The 6,000-nt window shown below is 39.7% G+C and overlaps 1 long non-coding RNA gene across 1 annotated transcript in view; it reads left to right on the forward strand.

Moving 5' to 3' along the window:
- Positions 1-5,771, forward strand: part of LOC134947553 (uncharacterized) — a 244,696-nt gene extending 238,925 nt beyond the window's left edge. The window contains exons 3-5 of the long non-coding RNA XR_010182616.1: positions 4,086-4,268; positions 5,146-5,254; positions 5,342-5,771. This is a non-coding gene — a long non-coding RNA (uncharacterized LOC134947553). The remainder of the gene's footprint in view (positions 1-4,085; positions 4,269-5,145; positions 5,255-5,341) is intronic.
- Positions 5,772-6,000: the final 229 nt, after the last annotated feature.

The following is a 6,000-nucleotide window of genomic DNA, read 5'->3' on the forward strand; positions in this document are numbered from 1 at the left end:
TGAGCAGGAAGCCCTTGTCTGATCGTAGAGAGCAATCAGGAGCAATAATAGAACACTGCAGAAGTCAGGCTGTACCACAGGATGGAAACAGGTGCAGGTCTCTTAGTGGAGCTGAATCACAAGAGCTGGAATACCTGGAGAAATAAGCAGTAGAATCCACAAGCAGGAGAGACATGTGTATAGGTTAGACAACCGAAGTACTGACGATTATCCAGCCCAGGAGCAGGATATTTATACCAGCTGGGAAGCAGGCATTGGCTGGATAATTAGACAGAGTCCAGAGTGCAGCGGATAGATTGTAGAATGACATGCGATGAGAAAAAACATGGCTGCACCCATGTTTGCATTTGGAGGGAAAGTCTGTTTGTATATTCCATGTGGTAAACAGTAGCAATGGCTTCGGAGGCCGCGGAGGTCAGGAGACGCCATTCTTACAAACAGTGTAACTAAGCTGTAAGGCTGCCATGACAGCGCTGCGGAATCACAGGGTAGAGACTTGAGGTAATGATATACAGCACGCTGCACGCAGACAGCGCAGATGGAATCCCATATTGGAACGCTGGGCCAGTCATAGGAGACACTTGGAAGGTAAATAATGATGTTAAGTTACCCGGATCGTGAAACACTGGACTCATACGGCAGTACCACTGGACTTGATTTATACAGCAGTATCACTGGACTTATACACCAGTACCACTGGAATTATATGGCAATATCACTGTAATTATACTGCAGTATCACTGGACATATACGACAGTATCACTGGACTGGATTTATACACCAGTACCACTGGATTTATACGGCAGTACCACTGGACATATCCAGCAGTATCACTGGATTTATATGGCAGTACCACTGGACATATATGGCAGTATCACTGGACTCAATTTATATGCAAGTACCACTGGATTTATATGGCAGTACCACTGGACATATATACGGCAGTATCACTGGACATATATACGGCAGTATCACTGGACATATACGGCAGTATCACTGGACATATACGGCAGTATCACTGGACTGGATTTATACTCAAGTACCACTGGACATATACGGCAGTACCACTGGACATATACGGCAGTATCACTGGAATTATATGGCAGTACCACTGGACATATATGGCAGTATCACAATTGGATTTATATGCCAGTACCACTGCAATTATACGGCAGTGTCAATTGAATTATATGGCAGTACCACTGGACATATATGGCAGTATCACTGGACTGGATTAATACGACAGTACCACTGGATTTATATGGCAGTACCACTGGGGGTATATTTACTAAAAATCCGAGTTTGTCTGATTTGTGTTTGTTTTTTTCAGTGGCAACACGGGAATGTACTAAGCACAAATCTCGGCAGTGTTTGGGCTATTCGTAATGGTTTTGACGGCAAAGTTCAGAAATACGAATGAATAGACCATCGGTCAAACGCAGCTGTTTGTTCATACAACACGGGAATTTACTATTCATTCGTATTTGGGTGTTAGTCTCTGAATGCTCAATTGCGGTCGTATTTTTTTGCGAATTGTTAAAAAAAGCAGCAAAAGAATAGACCTACTTTTTTCAGGCATGTTTACATGTGTTGCTACTTAAAAATCATTCACACCTGAATTAGGATGCCTATAAAAGGATCTTAGGCCCATTTCAAACAACCTACACTCAGAAATGGCTGCAGGACTATGGTGCAGTGATATTTTGTGTGCTGTGGGATTCCTCAGACTCAGACATCAGCCTGTAAGTAACCAGGGCCAAGAAACTGTACATGGTAAGCAGGTTGTACAGGTTACGCGGAGGATGCACAGCCTCGTTTTTTTACGGGGCATTTAAACTTGAACGCATTGTCCGATGACAGGGTCATACAGATGTTCTGTCTAAATTGTACCAACATTTTCCGTCTGTATGACCTTGTCAAACTGGGCCTAGACCCTGAGACAGCACGCTCTCGCCCTGTCTCAGGCCTGCACAAATTCCTGGCTGTGTTGCACTTTATGGCTACTGGCAGCTTTCAGGCTATGTCTGGGGATGTCATAGGAATCTCACAGCCCTCATTTTCAAGAATATTAACACAGGTGATGTATACCAAACTACCTCCTCTGTTTTTGGTTGGTTTTAATTACTCGGTGGCCAGTTCTGTCCTAAAATCTCATGTTTAATTTTCTTTCAAATATACACACAGGTGTTGGCAGTTTTGCAGCCCCACATCGAAGCCTCAATCTGCTTCCCTACCCAGGAGTCAGTGGCATGCCGTCAGGGTAGATTTCTATGAGCTTGCTGGCATGCTCAATGTGCTGGGAGCCATAGATTGCACACACATTCAGCTGAGACCACCTAGGGACAGGCAGCACATATATACTAATCGACATCTAGACCACTCCACAAATATGCAGGTGGTTTGTGATGCAAATCTCTAAATAATGAGTGTGGGTTGCTGGTTACCCTGGGGGCTGCCATGAATCCTTCATCCTCAGTCAGTCATCCCTCTTTGATAAGTTTGAGGATGGACAAATGCCAGATGGATGGCTGCTGGGTACGTAATTTGATATGTGTAGGACTTTGTATACTGCGGCAAAATACACTGTTACTTATGTGTTGCTGTATCTTAACATGAAACACGTTACTATATCTGTCTTTCAGGTGATGGAGGATATGGCTATTTCTTTTGGCTTCTAACTCCATTGTCCCGACCTGATACCCCTGCTGAACACAATTTCAATAATGCACATAACTCCACGCGGAATGTGATAGAAAGATGTTTTGGTGTGCTGAAATCTAGGTTTCGGTGTCTGGATAAGTCTGGTGGCCTTTTGTTGTATAGTCCCTTGAAGGTGACTCAAATTGTGTTCTGCTGCTGCTTTCTTCACAACATGTGTTTGCAACAAGATCTGCCACATGTTGATGATGACGAGGAGGATGAAGAAAGCAGCCAGCAAGCAGAGGAATTAAAGACATCTGGCGACACTTGGAATACAGATGTAGGGAGGCAGGTTAGGCAAGACCTCATAAATAGTTATTTTTAAGGTAAGTATGTTTTGCTTCTTTCATTTGTTGTGTAAGCCTAAATATATTTTGTACATTTTTCATTTAAAAACCATTACTCAGAATGTGTCTGTCTCCTTGAGACATACAAACATACCCTCGCTTTATGCAAAACAAATGCAGCATGTGTATTGTGTTTAATTAAATTGACTAAACATCAGTTTATGAGTGACATGCATGAAATCTGGATAAGTGTTATAAAAACTTTTAATTGTAATTTATTTAAAACACACATAATCCAGATAGTAATTGAATATGTTATTTACTTTAGGAATGTGTGTTACATCCTAATGTAACACTTCTCCATATATAATATGTTATCCTTGAGGAATACAGGTGTCCCTATGTGTGATGCTCCATCGGATTTAAGGGACACAAACTTAGTCTCATCCAAAAAAATGTATTTAGTTATGTTTGCTGGAGTAAACTTGCAGATTTGTAAGTCAATACACAGTTTTCAATATATATCCATTATTACACACTATTTGTTTGAATCAAATATTTCCAATTACTTTGGTTCTGCATCATGTTTTAGAATCTGATTACTCCTTTTTACCACACACAAACATGGCACAACAATAATGTCAATCATTTTGGGAATGAATTATCTAAATTTGTTGACAACATATTAGGACACTCTTTTCAAACTCAATTGTGTTATTATTGTAATGGCGTCTAGAGAAGAAATGTAAAAGAGTTAAAATTCACATTGTAAATTGTATTGGTCATGGATTAATCTGCATGGCTGCCAATTAGTCTGTCTGCAGGATATGAGAGTGATTGGAATCATGAAATATTAATTAGATAATCAAGTCAAGTGGTATTGTTTCTGCATGCTAAGATCAATGTGCAGCTCAAAGAACATTTTCCTCCTCCAAAAAAATTCAAAGATGTTAAAGAATAAATGTGATGCTAAAAATCCTGTTGTTGTTTGTAACAGTTATAATTAATGATGTTGTAAAAATTGACAAGGTGCTTAGTGTTATATATATTCTGACAATCCTACACTTACTAACTGTGTTTATTTTCTTCTCTTTACAGAAATCGGTCCCTATATTTTTTATGTTTTTTGGGTGGCTGCTTGGACTGGCCTTTGCCTTTACCACTGTCATGTTGGCGTGCTCTGGTGGAGCGCCTTGGTGGTGAGGACTCTGGTGATATAATTGGAGTAGTCATACCAGAACTGCTGCTTGGTTGGTGCTGGGATCTGAGTGTTTCATTGAGGTTAGTGAGGGTGGCATTGAGTTCACGTGTTGCAGCATTTTGATTTTCTAAAATTCTGGTGATAGATTCATTGATCATTTGATTGTTTTCCTAATTGTTGTTATAGCTTTGCTGTTGTCTGTTTTTTCCTTCCATTATGCGTTGTAAGTTGCCCATGAGATGTGTAATGTCTGCACGCATGATTTCCATGGTATTAGCAATTCTCGTGGTTGGTTCATTGTGGCGACTGATATTTCTGCTGATTCTTCTGAGGTGAGATGGTAGGCTTGAAAAAATTTGGGTCTGCCTACGCAGGCAATCTTGATCAGGGCCTTGTGCTACTGGTGTTGTTGAGCTGTGTTTTGGTGGTGGTGTGTTTTGCTGTGGTGGTGTACTCACAGGTGGCTGATTCCTTTGATTACTGGCTGCATTTTTAAAATGATTGTCTCATCCATGTCACTGTGTTGCTGCTGTTGCGTAGGGATGCTGGTACCAGTACTAGAATCTGGAATTAGAATCATTTTGCCGTTAGTTATCCATATGTTAGAGAAATTCATACAAAGCAATAAACATGGAACACATGTATTTGAATGGTGCTTTCAGATATCCAGCATAGCAACATCATCACTCATAACTTAAATATATACCTATGCCTGTTTGTGGCAAATGTGTCTGGTTACTTCATTGTGAAAGCAAGCACATGAGTTGTATGGTAGATCAGAGATACTCCACCATAAAAAAACACATTTTAAACCATAATGTGTTGAGTTATAGTGTCTAAAACAAAAACATAGTAATGTTTTTGCATGTTGGTTCCAATGTTAGGACAAACACACATGTGAAATTGAGGAAAACAAACTTACTATTTGCCAAGCTTACACATGTATTTATGTTGCAGCATCTTCCACACAATCTGCTACTGTATGGCTGAAGTGGACATACATATCTTTACTGGATGTGGACAAGGCCATTTTGCTAGGATTCCATTTGATGTTTTAGTGACTTCGGTAAGCATAGCAGATTTTTTTTTAATTTTGAGTTAATTAGTCTAATTAAATGAATTATTACGAGATGACTAATTTTTTTTTTTACAGTTTCTTACAATCAAGATGAGGGGAGTGTGGTTGGCGTCTTGGAGGTGTGTCCAAAATTTGGAGTGGTGGGACCAAAGAAACTGTAGACAATCTTCGTGGCAGGGTAGACTGCTGTGGTTGGAACTTTACATCAGACCTTGCTTTCTTTGTTGGCACATGTATTATTTTTTGGTGTGGTACAGGAGTCCGCCTTCTGCTGCTCAAGACTTCTTTTGATGGACCTAGTATTTAAAGTGTAATTTTGGTATGGCCATTCCTTTACAAACATAACCTATACTACAATGGACACTTAACCTGCTTCCGCAACGTCATCATCATCATCAGATGTCATGGGAGTGACTGTAGGACGACGACCAGTACTGCTTTTTTTCAACACTGTAAATCATGAAAAAAATAAAAGAACTCATTTATTCATGCTATTGTTGATACATCCACCCATTATGTTTATAAACATTACATCTTACAAAAATGGTTCTTTATTTATGGAAAGAAAATTACGCCCATAAAAAAATTACAACAAAAATTACAAACACACACATTGCCCAATAGCCATATGCACTATGGAAAGTGCAACACAGGAAACAATGTACAGGACATAGACATAGGACACAATTACAAATACATACACTAACAAGCCAAAACACACACATCTTCATTTT

The sequence above is a fragment of the Pseudophryne corroboree genome, chromosome 8 (assembly GCF_028390025.1).
Source record: "Pseudophryne corroboree isolate aPseCor3 chromosome 8, aPseCor3.hap2, whole genome shotgun sequence".
In the NCBI taxonomy this organism is placed as follows: Eukaryota; Metazoa; Chordata; class Amphibia; order Anura; family Myobatrachidae; genus Pseudophryne; species Pseudophryne corroboree.